The sequence below is a fragment of the Ambystoma mexicanum genome, chromosome 3q (assembly GCF_040938575.1).
Source record: "Ambystoma mexicanum isolate Mex_15411 chromosome 3q, UKY_AmexF1_1, whole genome shotgun sequence".
NCBI lineage: Eukaryota > Metazoa > Chordata > Amphibia > Caudata > Ambystomatidae > Ambystoma > Ambystoma mexicanum.
The window spans coordinates 742,039,033-742,059,080 of record NC_090926.1 but is presented as its reverse complement, the minus strand read 5'-3'; positions in this window follow the sequence as shown (position 1 = coordinate 742,059,080).

Sequence of the window (20,048 nt, the reverse complement as noted above, 5' to 3'; positions counted from 1 at the left end):
AAAAGCTGTCGACATTGTTGTGTTCTCCCATCAATGTTGAGGTAGCAGATGTTGAAATGACAGAGAATGAACCAGCAGCAGCATTCACCGACGCATCAGAACTTGATAGCAGCGATATTTCTTTCAAATGTGGTGATATGTCCTCAACGTCACAGGCCGAAACAACTTTGACGCAGGATGACAGTTAATGAAAGAGGGCAAATACATAGTATTCGACAGTTGTTTGATGGATATTATAAGTATGCTGAAATGTGGGCCTTCCGACAGAGGGAAAGTATGTGGGAAGCCATTGATTCATGTGACTCGTCAAAAACAAGGCAGTAACGTCACAATACATGCCGCCTGTAGATTAAATCATGCTTTCTCATTGTCTGCACAACCGATGCTGGGGAAACTGCCAGCAGGCAATCTACTGTGTGCAGCTGCATCACTTTTTAGTGGCTCCAGTTTTAGAAAGTTAGAGTCTTTCTTTCAGTTTGTGGGACTCCATTTCATTTAAAAAATGCAGTACTACAAATACCAACATGATTATCTGTTTCTGGCCATTAGTGATGCTTGGAAAATTGAACAATTGTCTCTAGCAAGTACATTCGAAGGCAAACGATTCAGGCTAGCTGGCAATGGACAGTGCGACAGCCCTGGATTTTCTGCCAAGTACTGCACCTACCACTTCCAGGACATGGATAGTAAGAAAATTGTGAGTTTGGTGCTCGTGCAGGTAACACAATGTACATCCTCAGTGGCCAGGGAGAAACTAGGATTTATAAAATCAGTGGAATATCTACAATCGAGGGGAATGCACATCCACCTCATAGCCACGGACAGACACGTTTCAATTGCCAAGACAATGAGAGAGCAGTTCCCACATATTAAACATCAATTTGACGTATGGCATCTTGCTAAATCAATCAATAAGAAAATCTCAGCTGCAGGGGAAAAAAAAAGGTTTGGAAAGTATTTCAGAGTGGTCCCAGTCTATCAGCAACCATCTTTGGTGGAGCTCCAAAACTTGTGAAGGGTCAGTGGAAATACTACTTGAAAAATGACGGTCACTGATGCACCACTGTACCAACGTGCACCGCTGGTCAGAAAACCTACATTTCCGCCAATGTGAACATGGCACTTTATCCCCAGTGGAGGCACGGAAGAAGAAGTGGTTGAATCCATCTTCACCTACACACAAAGCCATTGAGAAGATTGTTTTCGATAAAACTCTATCAAGAGATTTGAGGGGACTGACAGAATTCTGTCACACAGGAGGTTTGGAGGTGTTCCACAATATGTGCCTAAAGTACAGGCCAAAGCGCTTGCATTTCAGCATACAGGGCATGAGACATAGGACTCTACTTGCCGTCTTGGCCCATAACGAGAATCTCGGCCGTGAACAATCTAGGACTAAGGGTAATGTAAGGATGCCTCGCTACACTAAGGCCTTTTCAAAAAGAAGTAAGCAATGGGTGATCAAACCAGTCTATGAGGAAATGGAGTCCGACTTTGTCAAAAGCCTTATTGTTGCTGTATTAGAGAAGCACAGATATGGAATTTTGAACATTTCTGTGCAGAGTACTGATCCATTGCCAACCAACATTGCCACTGTGCCATGTCCACCCAAAGGAGAGCTGGTTGTGAAGTACACATCCCGGTTTAAATAATTGTAATAAGATTGTCTTTTTGTAAATAAATGTTATTGTACAGTGTGCATACAAAGTACGCTAACCCTAACCCCTACCTTCACCATCCTGGGTGCCGAACCACCTGGGTGTCATCTTTGAATTCTCTCTCTATTCACCTCATATTGCTGACCTTGTCTATATGTGTATGTATATATTTTTGTTGATGTAACTAATTTTCGCAATCTCTTATAAATGCTGGGCACTGTTAACCGAGGGGAGGCTTGCGTATTGCAAATAATAAAACAAACAAACAATAAATCTCACTTTCAACTCAACTCCTCGGGTACTTTATACTTTCCCTGACCTTCCCCAAAAAATTAAAAGTCTCAATAGTTATGGTTCTTTGGGGCTTCAAAGCTCGCAGACAACGAGGACAAAATTGGGGCCTTAGAACGCGCCAAGCGAGCCGTTGCAGATGGGAGAGAAGTCAGTTCGTATTTGCACATTGAGGCGCACTACATAGATGGATTCGAAACTTCAAGTTCTCACAGATGGCTTTTCTACGGGTTGTTGCAAAGAAAGAATGTATGCTCATTTCTAGTGAAGGTCAGCGGCTTTGATTTTCAGCTCGTGCCCTGAAGAGGCCCACAACTCGCACGGGCAGTATAAGGTTCTATTGTTTTTTGACCTTGAGAGACAGGGACCATGCAGAAAGAACTTTATTTGAAGGGTGGATTGGGGGGTGCAATAACGTAAGAGATGATAAATCAGAAAATTCTTAAACTAGACCGAGTTTCATGTTAGTTCAGTATACGAAAAATCGTTGTCAAGAGCACAGTGGGATTTACGGACTGCATTACGCAGAGACACAATGGAAATTGCAAATATAATGTAAGTAACTCTTTAGACGCTTTTATACCGGAATGAAGAATTAATGATTGGATGCATTCATAAATGAATGAATGAATGAGCTTTGAAAACGTTTGTGGGATCGTCCTTGTAGCGGGCACATGGGCATGCAGGTCCACATTCCACACGCATGTAGACAAAAAGTAGTTTCTCATTGTGTACTAACCTCGATTTATTTCGTTAGTTTTCGCATTGATTTTAGAGCCGAACATACTCCATTGCACTATCCTTGAAAGCAAATAGTTTCAGCTTGGCCGTAATAAATAAAATGAATAATATTAATAAAGATCGGCGGCGAGGTTAATTATAAATTTTATGTTTTCAAAACAGGTATATACTTCCCTTTTGCCACTGCCACCAGTTTCAGACACCGCCAGATGGTTTTTTTTACCGCCAGCTGCAGCTTAATGTAAGCAATTGCACAATCCTGATGATCTTATGGGACGATCGCCAAGGGCCCATATGCCCTTACGCGGTACTAGCGGCTAGAAGCAACATATCAACCTTTACGCTGGCCTAGTGCCTACTTGATGGAACAGCCTTGCGGTTCAACGTGCGACAAAAGTGCTTCTTTGAACGAAAACCAACACCCTGTGTACCATAAAGGAGCAGCGCATGACTCATGATAACATTTTACGGATTTGCGGATAGAGATAAAAGAAAATAAATGACTTTCGGAGTTCATATGGCAATTGCTGAATATTCTATAAACATTTAATGTCAAATAAATGTACTTTACCAAATTTACCGTGTTGCTGTTTGATTTTAAAGTACAGTTTCATATTCCGAATTGTGGCGTGCTGTGTTGTGAGCTGATCTGTGTTGGTTTCCGGGTTCTGTGTGAAGTCGCGTAGAAGACGAATGGGCGCGTTTGCCTACGCAGCACAGTAATGTCACAGAGAGAGGCAGGGAATATGAATGTTTTGATAATGTCAGACTCAGGGGCAGGGGATATGATTTAGTGCCGCAAAAGCAGGTCAGCCAGGGCGATGGGGGAAATGATAGGATTATCACAAAATGGCATCTCCCTGGTGCCTGTTTTCGCGTGCGTTTAATGGATGAAAACTAGGGTAAGGTCCATAGGAAATTTGTCTAAAATCGAGCGATTTAGGCTTAAAAACACATAGCCGACCCGTAGGGGCAATAACATTTTTTGACCGAACCTTTCCTTTAAAGAGAAAGTTGCAGTTCATGATTGGGCGGAGGTTTGCAGGTTCCTGATGGTCTAGGCCTGGTTTCTTAACTAGCGGTGTTACAGGGATGGTTTTTATTTCCCCAGGTACTTTGCAGCCTCTAAATGAAGCATTGACCATTCTACAAAGATAGGGGGTAAATGGTATCCAGTTAATATGTCAAAAACATTTTTTTAAATGACAAATATGTCGAAAACATTTTACCGAAAATGTTTTTTTGAATGTCTTATTTTTAAATGTACATGTTTTTGTTTGTTTTGCGAGTAAAAAAAGGGTTAGAAAAAGGGTGGGTCGAGGGGGAACCCCCCCCCCCCATTGCAAACAAAAAATAACAAAAAAAAGACATCCGAATTTTTTTTTTCAGTGACATATTTTCGACATTATGGCATTCAAACAAAATGTCATTCGAAATAGTCACTAGAAACCGGGATAAATATCTCTGTGGTGGCCAAGATTAGCTTCGGGGGTAGTATATTTTCCAAGCAGGAAATACAGTTGATGGTGGATAGTACTGTATTCATGTCATCTAAATAGACAGGGGAGAAATTGAATTACTTCCTCTGTAGATGGCTAGGCTCATCCATGATTGGGGTTTGGATATTGATATTGATATTTTATTTCTATTGCGCTCGTACACAAGTGTTTCAGAGCGCAACAAGGCAAGGGAGTGGCACAGGGGAGAACAAAACAGCGATCTTAGTAGGCCCAGTGACTTTGAGAACGCGCAATTGCATGGGAGAGGGGGAGAGGAAAAGTGCATGGAAGGGGGGGAAGTGGAAATCGCGAAGCAGAGGAGAAACAGACAAATAACAATAAATAAATAATAAAGGCAACAAACACTGGTAGGGCAGCCAGCAATTTGCAAGTGCTAGGTTTAAGGCAGCAGACAGGTTAGGTCTGATAAGTGCAGGAAGAAAAGGGGGGGGCTGTATGGGTAAAGATACAGACCCCAGTGCAAGGGGTGAACCGGAGGCAGTGCGGGAGGGTGGCAGGGTGAGCACCCTGGAGGGACAACATGTCTATCTTGCACGTTTTTATTGTTTCACGGGCTTTGAGGATTTTACTGTGGAAGGCTGTTTGCACTTTCTCACAGTCTTCTTTGGATGGTTGGAAAGGGGGGATAAGGTTGCTAGTTTCTCGACTGATTTAAAAATCTTTACTAGTTTACCAGTTGAGCTGGAGGCAGCAGTGATCAGTTATTTGTAGTAATATGTTTTTAACTTCTGTCAGTTTATTCCTCTATATGTTATCAAGATTTTTCCAGTTCTCTTTATTGTTATCTGTGGGATCTTTTTGCCACTTTCATTCCAATTTTCTTTTTTCTTTCTTAAGCTTGTTGGTTTCAACATTGAACAAATTTTGATGGTTTTGGTTGGGTCTGATTTGTTTATTTTTGCTGGGGGCATGCTGGTCTAGGAGCTTTTTAAAATGGTTGTTGTACGTAGTCACTAATTTGTCACATGAGCCCTCGTCTGTCCTGGTGTTCATGATATTATCGATACCTTGTGTTAGGTAGGATGAGGGGCGTGATTTTTTTGAGGTTCCTTCCTTGAACTGTGTTAGAGGAGTTGTTACATTTCCTAACGTTATCTCTGGGTGTAAGTCTTAACTCCGTTTTGTGGTGGTCAGACCATATGCAGGGAAATGTTCCAAGCATAGTAAGTTCCACATTATTGGAACTTATCCAGTCCAGTTGCTTTCCTTTATTTGAAGTGGGATCATTATTTATCAAAAGGAAGTATGTGATTTGTAATTCTTTCTCGAGGGTACAGGCTTCCTTGTCTTTGGTGTTCCCTCTCCACCTGTTCAGATCGCAGAGGAGCACTATCCCTATGTTGGGTCCTTTTAGGTTACTCAATAGGTGAACTAAGTCATCATTGAAATAGGAAATCAGTGAAGGTGGTCTGTAAATTACAATAAGGTTAATACAACTATTATTGGTTGGTGTCATTTTGAGTAGAAGTATTTCACAACCTGTGCAGTGGATAGGGGAGGGGAAGAGTTTGAGATCTTGTTTGGCTATTATAGCCACTCCCCGGCCCTTTCCTATTTCCCTGTTTTTAAAATAGATGTTATAACCTTGTGGGATCGCGGTGTTGATGGTAGGTCCAATGGGTTCCTGCATCCAAGTTTCAGTTAGACACAGAAAATCAATATCTTCCTGGATAATGTAGTCATGAACGTATTGGGAGTGTTTATTTAGGGATCTAGTATTCAAGGGGCCAATTTTGACCTCTAGAGACTTTGTGGAGTTAACCAAAGGGTTTTCTTCTGGTGGGCCAATTCTCTGTTTATCTAGATTTGGATCTGCCAAGAGAATCATGTGTGTTTTGGTTTCTGATTGTACGGCACCTTTGTGATGTTGGGGAATCAAGTTTAGGGTTTGGTCAACTTCAAGAGTTATGTATGGTAAGAGTGGTTCTGGCTCTGGGTCTAGAGTGCTTATAACTGGGGAAGGATCCAATGTTTCCCTTCTGGTATCAAGAAAACGCTGCACCATGGACCGTTGGTGCAGTTGGTTCGCTTGGGCCATTAATTGCAAAATCTTTTAATAACCCATACCTTGTTTTGGGCTCCCTGAAGTTATGTGGTGAATGGAGCACAATGTCCTGCCAAGCGCTGATGGTCGCCATGGACTGGCTTAGACCGGCTTGTCGCTGAAGCGCCTGACGTTTCTTGAAAAGCGACGCCGGTGTTGCTTCCCAAGACTGCTTTCCTGGTTCAATGCATACAAGCTTGAATGGAATCACAGTTTGTCAGCAGAGGGCGTGTTAATCCCTTCATTGGGTAAACGGGATTGTCAATAGGAATAAATAACAGATGTAGCAATGCTTTTATTCCCTGGTGGAGTGCTGGAGTTTAAAAGATCCTCCAACACTTGCGGAATGCACAAGCAGGCTGGTAATGATATTTCTATTGCAGTCGCCAATAGTCCTATCCGTAGCAAACAATCAATTATCCCAATGAGCAAGTTCAAAACGCACAGATGCATACCTCAGGTTATGAAAGACTACTCAAACAATGCCATTAACATCGAGGTGGGGAGCAATCCAATAATGCAATTATATTAGGATATTGCAAAGTACCTACCTATCCCCTCTTACGCCTTCCCCATCCAGGGAGTACAAGTGATCATTATTCTGACAGGGCACACACATCTCTCCTCCACGCTAGATTGATGAGGGAAGAGGAAACAAATGGTAAACTGATCTGCTGCTGCAAATTAAAATATTACACTACCTTCTACATACAAGCAAAGTTTAATCCTCCAGGTATCATTCTCATTGGAAAATTGTAAGAAAGGTGGAGACCTAGAAAGAACATGTACTACCGAAACCCCTCTGACCGAATTAAGGGCCATCAGGAAAGCTACTTTAAAAGAAACAGGCCAAAGAGGAGTGCATACGCTCAAATGGAACTGCCATGAGAAAGGCAAGAAGAACTACATTTAAATACCAAGGAGGAACCACAAACTGTCCTGGGCGGTAACTAAGCATTTGTAAGACCCTTAACCTGTAAATCATGGGCGCAGAAAAATAAGTACCTTGGTTTGGGTGCTCGTCATGTAACCGACCACCCACCCCCAGCCCGCTGCGGGGGAAACGAAAATCTAAAAAGAAAAGATGATGCATGGGGACCCTTCATTTCAAAGAAAAAACACTGCTCATGGCACAAGCGGAGCACTGTTGGAAAGAAAAAGAAAGGCCGATCCTCACTATAAAGGATCAGGCTAGCGCTCTGCTCAGCGTTGTGACCAAAACTCACAGCCGCAGCCCGGCTCAGTAGAACGCACTCATCGTTTACTGCTGCCTCCCAGGCTGCACCTGGCAAACGCTGCGCTCCCAGTGAGCGAGAGGCGAGCACTGCGTCATTTGTAAAGGGCAAACCCCCTGTGCAGGCAGCCCACAATGACTCCCCGGGCCACTGCTGGACGGCAAGTCTCTGGGTCTGCCCCGAGCTACAATCCACCCGGTATACACAGCCCGGACATATTATAATAAAGGGACTCCACCTGCCCCACGAGGCTCCTGTATTACTGGGCTGCGTCTTGCATATGCAGCCAAGCCAGCAAGAATCCTGGGGCCTCCTCCGCCCCAATTTGTTCCTGCCCTGCTTGCCAAACACCTTGAAGGGAAGAGAAAGGTATCTGCGCCAAAAAAAGACCGATTTTCTCCTAGCGCACTTTCATGCCTCGGCAATCTTCAGGGAGGCTGATTGGATGCAGGTGTGCAGGGTTGAATCCCTCTGGTATGTACCAGGCAGTGGCAGCAGGGAATTCTGGTAACTGTAGTGTAGAGCCAGCCAGGATCCAACTCTCCCTCATTTTCAATGTTAGCGCTCAGTGGGTAAGGGTGGAGGTTACCATCAGTATGACACTCCAAAGTTAGGCAAGAATAGCCCAGGTGCAGCCCCCTCTGGAGCCTTAGTCTCAAGTTAGATGTGCAAACAAAACTTGAGGGGTGGCAGGGGCCCTATTCTGGGTACCAGCTGGAGTAAGCTTAAACAGTCCAAAGATGTTCTCCTCCTAGCGCACATTCATGCCTCAGCAATCTTCAGGGAGGGTGATTGGACGCAGGTGTGCAGGGTTGAATCCCAATGGTATGTACCAGGCAGTGGCAGCAGGGACGTCTGATGACTGCAGTGTAGAGCCAGCCAGGATCCAACTCTCCCCCATTTTTATTGTTTTTTGTTGTTTAAGGAAAATACTTTATTTTTAAAAGGACTTCTTTTATTTTTTACTCTTCTGGGTTTAGTAATGCAGCTGGTTAGGAATGGTAACATTGTTAATAGTGCCTGGTGATACCCCCTTTGTCGTAACATAACTTTAAAAACTATTGGTGTACTTGGAGAAAAGAAATAACTAATCTACCAACTAAAGAAACCATACACCAGCATTTTGTTTTCTGCCTTTCCTTTTGTGTGCTCATAAATTACTATAACCCAGCATTTCCTCACTTAGGAATTTTGGGGGAAGCTTAACCTTCAACTTTTCATTCTACGACCAAGTCCCACAAAGACACACTAAGGTGATCCAGAGCTTAGGTAAGCAGAGCTTGGAGACAAGTAAGAGGTGAAGTATTTAAAAGTGTGATAAAAAGTATATTGCTGTGCCCGATTACACCGGTCTCATAATAAGTTTGTTAGAAACTCCCCCTGCTACATTTGGAATATGGAAAGCACTACCAAATAACCCTTCATTGTACCCCCGTTCAATATGGCTAAAGACAATAGAAACTCCAAAACAGTGACAGTGGAGCACAACAATGGTTTGATCCCCTTATCCAGATAACAACTTAAGAACTTGGACCAGCGACAAGCGTAGGTGGACTTGAAGAGAGCATCACAACAAGAACATTGTTAGAACTGCCAGTCCTTGCACATCAATTTCTCAGTAGCCAAGCATGTAGGTTGAGGGTCCTCACATTGGGGTGAAGAGTCCACATTGCCTCCTTCCATGGAATCCCCCAAAGACGGCACAGCAGCATGTTCAGCATTGCTGGCTATCACCCCAGCCCAGTATGGTTCAATCCAGATCATTGTTTGTCAGTTCTGCTTAAACTTCCTCAGCACCAAAGGAATTAACGGGAGCAGAGTGAAGGTCTACACCAGATCAAACTCTCAAAGAATTCCTAGTGCATCCCGCAAAACGCTCCTCTGCGCTGAACTCCCTAAAGCATAAGATCTTACACTTCCTGTTTGAGCTGGGGACAAACTGGTCAATCTGGATAAACACCCACATGGAAAAGATCTGCTCCAGAATATCCCCCATACAGCTCCCACTAGTGTAAAACCCCTGCCCTCCTTCCCACTGTGAGCAAATGCCATACCCCCACCTGAGTTTTTAAACAGCTGACACGGCAGGAAGCAGTTACATTCACCTCACTGTGCTTTGCACTAAATCACAGGATCATGGAGCACCCCCACATTGTCCATCCCATTGAGGTAATTGTGGTAGTGCACGTCAGTGCGGTTGCCTGTTCGAACCTGAACGGATGATCCACCGATTCATGGAAAAAATAATCACAATGCCAGAAGAACTACTCTGAGTTCTGCCAAGTTGATCTGGAATGACTTCCTGGGGCATTCACACAGACGTTCAATGGAAGGTCATGTAGGTGAGCTCAGAAATCTATCAAGGACAGGTATTACCAGGGTGATAGTTAGCCAAGGCTGCTCAAATGCGCCCCCCTGATGAAGGTTGGTAATGGATGCCCCCAAAGCAGGTCCTTGAAGTCCCATGACGGGGCCAAGATAATGGACCTCCTCAAGTCCCTCTTTAACTGGGACCACTGACCCCTCAACGATAACTGTAGCAAACACATGAGCAGTCTTGCTTACAGAACTATGAAGATGCAGGAGCCCATGATTTCCATCATCCCCAAGAAATCCCCAGCTGTCAGTCTCCTGTAGAGTAGTGCTACCAGGGTCTGGATGCTTGTCACGTTCTCTGGATAGGAAATGATGTGTCTCACTTCATGTACAGAGGGGTCTTAAAGAAAAGCTTTAAAATGTATAGAGACATCTAACATGTGGAGGGTATATCACATTGTCCCCATGTCCTCCTGGACCGTCTCTTCCAATCTGGCTGGCAGTCTTCCAGGTATAGAAAGACATGCACTCTTCCCAAGTAGTGGGGCACCGCCTTCGTGTCCGTGGTGAACACTCTTGCAGCCGAATGGGAGCACAGCAATCTGGTAGCAAGTACTTCCAACACATACAGCTTGTTGAGGTGTCTCAGATCTAAGATGAGTCCAGGTCCTCCATCCTTCTTTGTCCTTCTCCATCCAGAACTAACAGGAATATTAGCTTTTCCAGACTTCCTCTGCTGGAACAAGCTCCACTTTTCCCTTCAGCATAAGGATCGATTGCTTGCAGTAGTACCAGTTCCTGAGGAGGCAAAGAGTGAAGGGTTTTGGAGATGGTCAGCATAAAAAGCAAGCAATAGTCTTGATCTAGTAGGACCACATTTATTCATTGTAATTTTGATCCATTGCAGCCACAGACCCCCTGCTCCCCAAATAGATTTTTTTTAAAGTAGATGACAGTGCACCCGAAAATACTGATGCCAAATATTTAGGCTTCGATTATTTTGGTTTACCAGGGGAAGGGACTCTGTCAGGGCTGCTGGATTTGTCTGCATTCCGGAAGGAAATAGGCTTGCATCTAGCTCTTCCTAAGGAGTATGGGAATATCAGCCAGCAAAGTTTATTTTGGAATGAACATTTCTTGAAACTGTACAATAAAACATTTTTTTTAAAAAGACAATAAAATAAAAACTTGGATTTCAAGATGGCCGTCACGCAGAGCACACTGTGAAGAGGTGCGCTCTGTCCCTGCATGACCGAAAACAGGCTTAAATAAGCCATAAAATCCCCTCCCCGGGATTCGAGAAGCTCAGAGTCAGCGCTGACTCAAGGACCCGAATCAGGGAACCCTGCGGAGGTCCCGCAATGGGAATGGAGAAGGTGAGAAAAGTCCCTGGTGTGACGGCAAAAGAGGCACCAGCAAGGGCACCCAGTGGAACACCAGTGCAGTCCGGGGCTGCCCCCATAAATACTCCCGCATTCACCCCGCTGAGGGGTGGGGGGACAGGAATCACAGAGCACAGGTCGGAAGAGGCAGCACAGCAAGTAGCAAAGTTGGTGCGGGCCCCCAGCACAGCAAGCAACAAAACTGGTGTGGGCCCCCCCCCCCCCCTAGGGAGGGATAATACCGTCAGCGATCAGCGAGGATTGGCAGGAGGGACAAGCTGGGAGGTGCAGAAAGAGCAACCGGAGTAAATCAGAGAAGCCGGTAAGACTATGCACCCCACCCCCTCCACCCGATTAACCCCCCGGTGGTAGGAACAGCAAATACATGACCCCTGAGCCCCACAGGAGGAACGTGGAGACCTGTCCCACAAACCACAGCACCAGAGCCTCTCCCTAATGCTGCTCGGCACGTGAGCCCCCAACAACACAGGCGGCACCACGGGCCGCACACCCGGCCAACAAAAGAAATAAGGGAGGGGACTCCCAAAGGGGAGGCACCCCCCCCAAAGGACCGACCCGGGGGAGCCACAGCAGAGAAATAAAGAAAACCCCTGCAATCCATCTAATCAGCACTGGGGTGCAGGGGCCAGCCGGAGCGGCACAGGGACAAGAAACAAGAGGCCCCCACGGGCAGACAAGAGAGCTACAGGTGCACCACACCGAAACAAAGGCAGGGCCCATGCAGAGGAATTGGCACGCACCCAAAAAACAGGTCACATAACCCAGCCAAACCCTGTCCACAAGGAAAATCCCCGGGCATGGTCCCCAGGGACCGCCCAATATAAACTGCGTCCACCAACAAATTCCAACACCTCTCCAGGAGATCATCTCTTACAGACCCCAGGTTGGGGCAGCTCAACAAACAGAAGGGCGGTGAGAGGGGCCGAGTAGAAACCACGCCAGCAAACCCCCATATCACTAGCCCCTCAGCCACACCAAAACCAGGGAAACATGTGCCTCTTACGAAGTCACGCCAAGGGTCTACTCCCCCACAGACCAAAGCAACATGTCAAAAATAAAGGGGGATGACGATGAGCAGGAGGCAGACAGGGACGCAGTGGAGACCCCTCAGGAAGAAAACCCATAGGAAAGAGGGGTCACACAAAAGTTCTGCCAAAACCTCCAGAACTTTGGGGATAAGATGGCGAACACCATTCAATCCCAATTGAATAAAATGAAAGAAGACCTAACGAAGGTGCTAAAGGAAGTGCAGGGAGACCTATACAAGCTCGAAGCAAGAGTGGACACCAACAAAAAAGTACTTCAGGAGCTTGCAGACTACTCCCACAAAGTGGAGGACCTGATGGAACATTTAGCCAGGGTTAATCATAATTTGGAGATCCAAACAGAGGATCTTGAAAATAGATCGATGAGAGCGAATATATTAGAATCAAAACGCTACCAGAAGTTCGTAAATGCGGAACTGCTACAGAGAAACGCTCTTCTACCAATAACACAGACAGCTCAACCTTAAGACCCACCATATACACAGGCCAGATGTCAATACTACAGGCAATTCAGGGGGGTTGGGAAAGGGGCTTAGGGTGGGTGGGAACGTTGGGGAATTAAGTAAATGTTAGTAACAGACTTTATGTCATTGAAAGACATGGTAATTGAAGATGTAAGATGATCCATACTGTACTGTTAACATATATGATAAAAAAGAAAAAAATAATGTTTTACACGCAGCATCCATCCGCACACCCTGGAGTGCAGCGGCGACTGCGTTGGGTTTTGTCTAGCTGGCTGCATGCCAGTCTCGCACTGGGACACCGACTTGCCTTAGCACCTCTGCCATTGGAGTATGGCGACTGCCTGAGACTGGGATCCAGTCTGGCTGGGTGCACGTTGAGTCTTCTGCACTGGCACTCTGTCGTATACTCCCACGGACCCGCACACGTGCCTGACCTCCTGGGTTGCTTACTGGAGCCTGGCCAGTCCTCATGGGTCGTGGTATTGGCTGGATTCGCGTGCACATCATGACTCTCCTCTTCGATTTTTTGCATGCCTGGATCTGAGTCCCCAGGGGGCATATCGGCCACAGGACTCTCTGGGGCCATAAAGGTGGGGAGGTGCCACTATATAAATGAATATAACTACAATTTAACCTATCTGTGTTGGTGAGCCGTGATTCACAGTTGGCCCATCTATGTTGGTGGGCAGTGTCTCACATTTGGCCTTGCTGTGATAGTGAGCCATGTCTTGTTGTTGACCCATCTCTGTTGGTGGGCCGCGTCTCGCATTTGGCCCATTTGGGTTGGTGAGCAGTATCTCGCATTTGGCCCATCTGCTTTGTTACCCTACTAAAAACTCACCCTTCTGCATACACCTTCTGAAACGAATCTAAGTGATTTGCCCGCAGCTAAAACTACCGCGGGCAAAACGTTTGCATGAGAAAGGTGCGAACTACCAAAAGTTTGCACCTTTCTCATGTGAACACATACATACTCACACCCGCACACACAACACACCCATAACACCCCCCCACCCACACCCTCAGCACACCACACCCCCAACATAAACAAACCCCACTTACCTTCATCTTCACGCTGGGTTCCTGCAGTGCCAGTTCCCTTTCACTTCCGTAATCGGGAACCGGCGCTGCAGGGTCCTTTTCTTTTCTCTTTCGTTTTAATGGAAGGCTGTGGGGGTGTCCCCCGCAACCCCCGCTCACTATACCATAAAGCATACGGTGCGGGGTGATGCGGGGGACACCCCCGCAGCACCCGTTTTTATTATTATTATTATTATTTTACGGAAGGCTGCGGGGTTGTCCCCCGCTCACTATATCATGAAGTATAGTGAGAGGGGCGATGTGGGGGACACCCCCGCAGCCTTCCGTAAAAAAATAATAATAAAAACGGGTGCTGCGGGGGTGTCCCCTGCATCGCCCTGCTCACTATACTTCATGGTATAGTGAGCGGGGGCTGCGGGGGACACCCCCGCAGCCTTCCGTAAAAAAATAATAATAAAAACGGGTGCTGCGGGGGTGTCCCCCACATCCCCCGCTCACTATACCATGAAATATAGTGAGCAGGGCGATGCGGGGGAACACCCCCGCAGCCTTCCGTAAAAAAAATAATAATAATAAAAATGGGTGCTGCGGGGGTGTTGCCCGCAGCCCCCGCTCACTATATGCCATGAAGTATAGTGAGCAGGGCGATGCGGAGGACAACCCTGCAGCCCCCATTGTTTTTATTTTTACAAAGCGACCACCAAAGGCTTTCTTGCTCTTTTCTCCCACTCAGTCCTGCTAACTTACCCGCCTCCTCCCTTGCTATACAGAGCCGTCAGAGCACCAAGTAAAAGTGCACGGTATAAGAACCTTGAACATAAGATGAACATTCTAGCAAACAGTATCGATTAACGATAGTGTAAGGAGCCTCTGAAGACTGGGCTTGTAACGCACCATAGTGGCTGATGTGATTTCCACCAGGAAAGCAGTCTTCCATAAAACACAATGCGAAACCGCAGAGTAGTACATTGGCGCGAAGGGTTTAGAGGCCCATGTGGTCAAGATGCCATTTAAATGCCATACCGGAATCGTCTACGCAAAGGAGTAAACAGGTGAAACTGTCCCACAAAGTGCTGTTTAATGACAAGATTGGAAAGCTGAGTGACTGTTTGAGAAGCAGGCACCCAGGGGCACCAGAGATGGGTCCAACACAAGGAAATGTGTACCGCAAGGGGGCTAGATCAGATAGGAACAACAACACTTCAACAGAAGTTTGTAGAAGATTTCGATCTCTGCTGAACATGTAACAGCAATATCTAAGCTATTTCCCTCTATACTGAGAGCTCGTGGAACCTTTACTGGAAGCTGCCAGGGTAAGCATATTGTCTTTCAATAAGCCTAAACGGGCAAACTTAAACTTTTCAGGTGTCAAAGCACCAAAGAAGCAAATGAAGTTAGGGGTGATAGACTCTCCCCTTGCTGGTGAAGAATATTCAGAAGGGATGGGAGGAGAGGTGGTCCAGATGCATATGGGGCAGACTTGAAAACCAGTGCCGCTTTGATCAAGGGGGAGATGAGGGGGGTTGCTAAGGAACATCTTACAATTCCTGGCCCTGTGGAGAACCTTGGGCATCAGAGGAAGAGGGTGTAAAAGGCATACGTCGACATGTCCTTTGCAACAAACGTAAAGATGGCACTTGCGATTCACTTTCGTAGCAAAGTGCCCACCACAGGATCATGTTTCTGGAAACAAATCTCACCAGAACGCCTTGGTGGAGCACCCATTCGTGATTGGAGTACTCCGCTCTGCTCATTGCATCCGCCTACTCGCTGTACGTTACTGCTAAGTGGGCTGCTTGAAAGATGTTGGTCTGTAGGGCCCATTCCCATATTAACACTAACAGTGCACAGTTTCTTGTCCATTTTGTGTCTCACCGCTTTTTCAGCTAAAACATGGTCGTGCAGAGTCGTGCGCTGAGTCAGTCTGCGTCAGTCCGCGACTGGCCGTGAGGCTGTTTGCCAACCCCCGACCTACGCTGGCAATGACTGCTCAATCGAGCCATGGAGGTCCGGTTTTAAGGTGCAAAACGATTCAGCAGCGCCGTATGCAAAATCCCTGGATCGCCCTCAAGTCTGACTTCTTGCCAGTAAAACAAAAGAAATCAAAGGTAAGCGGTCTGAGCAATACGCCATTGTTAAATGTCGCCCGCGAAACTCAAATTTCCATGTTAACAGCCACGGCTGATTCAAAAAACAATAACACTGCTGACATAACAGCTGCAGTTACCGAGGTAACTCAAACAGCAGTAGCCGCAGTAAGACTAACAGCCCACTCTACGGCTATGAGCGATACAGAGGATAACAACCGCTCGCTGCCCAGCAATCACGAAACACTGTCTGATCAATATACTATTGAAGCGCAATTTCCGGACGTCGCAGAGATGCCTTGCGCTGAGTCGGTGTTGGCTGGACAAAGAGTTGACACGGTGGATGTCTTGACAAATCCAGCCCGAACACAGACTACTAATACTCCTGAGCCCTCTTTTCACAAGCGTCTATTAACCTTAAAAGACCTACCTTTGATTCCTTTATCTCCATCAAATTCCTCTCCACCGTTAATTAAAACATTTACAGAGATGTCGCTTCTAACTGCCGAAACTGTTGAGTTCTTTTCTCCTTTCGAATTCACGGATGCAGAGCTAATGGAAGCCTCACAATGTGACGACGAAAATGAGCTCCACCACAAATCTGCAAACTTGAAAGAGGGGATCGAAAACAAACCGGAATCCGACGATGACGAGCGTTGCTGACCGGGATAGTTGATCCCCCTACCCTTAACGTCGTCCAGCGGCGCAGAAACCTCGCTGCCCGCGCAGCACTTAAATAAATAAGATGAGGAGAATCCAACATCCCAGATGACTGCTGATGCACAGCGGTCATTAAGTCCCTGAAGTGGTGACACGGACCGCACAATCCAGCAGCGAATTCTAGATAAACACCACACTAACATCACAGAGAATGCCACACCGCGACGGGCGATGTGGGCAGATGACATTCTCTATTGCTCGTCAGGAAAGAGAACAAGTCTGAGAGCGCTGCCTCATGTAGGAAGGAACACGAGTGGTGCTGCAGACCCCTTGCCACAATTTATCAGCATGAAGTTGCAACGGTCTCAAAACAGAAAGGAACAAGCTAGCACTCCTAAAACCGCAGACTCACATGTGAAAACAGCACAATTATTAAAAGAAAACAACTTTGCATCAATGGAAAACTTATCCACCTGCAGCGATTCACATTTGGAGACTGCAAACAACACACTTCATGCCTGGAAGAAATTTTGGGGCCTAAATCTAAACCCAGTCTCTCCTCTGCAGCAGCCATGCAAATTTACAATAACGTTCTAGCTGCGTCATCGACAGCTCTTCTTCCATTCCTAAAGATGTATGAAACGCTGCACGAGACTTTTAAAGACCAGACCGCGCTCATAATAACCACAAATGAAAAGATGGGAAAATTTGAGGCAGTAAATGTGTCCTTACAGACACAATTGAACCAAGAAGCCGAACAAACAATAAGATGGCAAGAGTGGTTGAGTGATCTAGCCGCGCGTCATCATTGTCAAAATGACTCCTTAATGGAGGGGCTACTGGACGCAATAAAATGGATGCAGCACTCAACAGCTCGTGGAAAAGAACTGATAACTACCGTCCCGTGCTGTTGTCCTTTGAGCCAACTGACTAATTCTGGCTCCATGCCAGCGGCCGTCAATTTGAACAAAGAGCCGCAATCAAAAATGAACGAAATATACAACAAAAAGCCTACAAAATCGCAACCAGCAAACACACAATCAGCTGTGGCTGATAGTCCGATAGTGTCAGCACCACAAACCATAACAACTGGATCAAAATTAAAACCTCCAGAAGTAGAGATCTTAGACAATTGCCAAAAACTGGGTGTTGACCAAGTAAAGGGAACATCGCTGAGACCTCAAAAAGAACCAGGAGTGGTAGCGATTCAAAATGTCTCGTTTGGCATCTTGTCAGGTCCTGCCAAATCAATACAAGTTGCAAATATTAAGTCGTCTGTTTTAAAAGGAAACAAAAACGATAAAACAAGAGCGAAAACATGCATGAATGCCCCCCTCCTAAAAAGGCAACGCTCAAATGGCGCAAAGAAATTTATAAGAAACCCGACAACCTCTCCACGCTTTGTCGATGCCATAAAGAGTGCTACGAAAGTCAGTCTGGAAAAGTTGAAAGAGAAATACGTCTCGAATAAGGAGTCCAAACGCTTACCGCATCCATCTGCCAAGCGCCGACGAGAAGAGTCAATTGCGTCTGAAGATACCTTCTTAAGCCACTCAATTGAGTTGTGTGACCTTTCTACATATTCAATTGAGGATGATGACATCTCAGCGACTTCCGACAGCCTAGGCGACGACCGTCCTTTGACCCGGCTGGAGATCCATGCCGATGTCGCTGTTCGGAAGGCAACAGAATATCGTTCCAGACTGCACGAGCCCACAACGTCCAAGGAAAAACAAAAATAAAAAGTGTTGGCAGTGGTCTCTAACGAGCAGCATCCAACAACAACAAAAAAAAATCCAACAAAATCAGAAGGAACTCCTGCATCAAAGCTTAATCAGAAGCAAACTTCAGCTCAGTTGCAGAAACTTGCCCAGTTGAAGACTAAATCAAAAGATAGGCCAGCTGGGCGTCCAAAATCGAGCTGGTATAAATTAGAAGTGGAAAAGATCCTTGAGGAAAAAAACGATGTAAATTTGAATCAAGCCAACATATTGAAGCTGTTACATTATGTTCCAGCGTTACGAAACATAACTTCTGATGACATAGCAATTGTTGAGTATAAATCAGAACGCAGAACTGACTGGGCATCCTACATATGACATCAAAACACGTAGCAAAACCGTTGCTTGATGCCAGAGAAGATGTGTTGTTCTTTGGGTTCGATCTAATGACGTGTGAAGACCAGTTGTCATCTCAAGTGGCAATGTCAAAGGTTCACCAAAATATCGTCACCATCAAGAACAAAAGAGAAGATCTGTGGAATCAGCTTAGAGAGCAGCCATCGCTTTCATCCAATACACACAACCCGAGCAGGAAAGTCTAGGACAACGTGGGGTCAAGACGTTTGACCCAGTTGTTAACCTCATGGAACACACGAGGATTCACACACCTGTTTCAAACAGGATCAACGGCGGAGATAAGTAGCCCAATAATTTGTCTGCAAGAAACCTGGCTTTGTGAACTACCTACCTGCGATGGGCATTCCGCCTTTTCAAACGCTGCAGGAAATAATCTATTTGGCCGAACGTTTTCTGGTCTACTTACGCTGATAAAAAAACACCTTCGAATGGGACGTGATAAACATCTCAAACCCCAATTTGTTCATGCAAGCCCTAACTTTAGAATCCACACACGAAGTGGAATCTAAAATGAAAAAACACTTTCTGATAATAAACACATACTGGAATCCTGCTATTATCACCGAATCGGAGTATCTAACATCAATCACCACACAAATTGATGCCAGCTTTGAGCAGTTTGACGATCCTTTTGTTCTGATATGTGGCGACCTGAATTACTCATGGTTCAACCAAGAAAAAATGCATAACACATCGAATCTGCTTAAAATTCCAACTGAATTAGCAGATCGTGGTCTGAAATGGGAATATGAATTAAGTCTACGTCATTGTGCGATGTTGAATGGCTGTACTAAAGGTGACATCCCTGCCACTGATACCTGGCACAGAGGAGACCTAAGAAAAACCTTAGACTATATATGGGTGTCTGAAAGTCTACACTGTTCCATCTCAAAGTTGACTACAATTACATCATTAAAGAGTGATCACAACGCCCTGTTGGTATCCTGGATGTGGGATAACTGATGCTGACAGCGGACTTTATTTGTGAAAACAAGGGGGGTGGCGAGAGTTATTACATGCCCCTATTGTCGCAATTTTCCTCATGTTCCAATAGGTATAACATGAAAGAGACCAAAAATAAACATCCTTTTAGCGCAGAATTATTTGAAGTAAAGACGACGCTAAAAATGGACATTCGGAGATTTAAAAAATCAGCTGATGTAAACACAAGCATTTTGATTGCGAAGAGACACGGCTACGTTACCGAAACTGGTTAAAATAATTTAATTGCATTCGAGACCAAGAACAAGCGGAACTAATGTTACGTTTAATAACGCAAAAAAATAGTAGAAACATTTGGCAAATAATCAACACTGGTCATTTAAAGCAAGTGTTTGCTTTATCAAATGGTGTGACGGCGGCAAAATGGGTGAAACATTACACGTCTGTTTTCACAAGCCA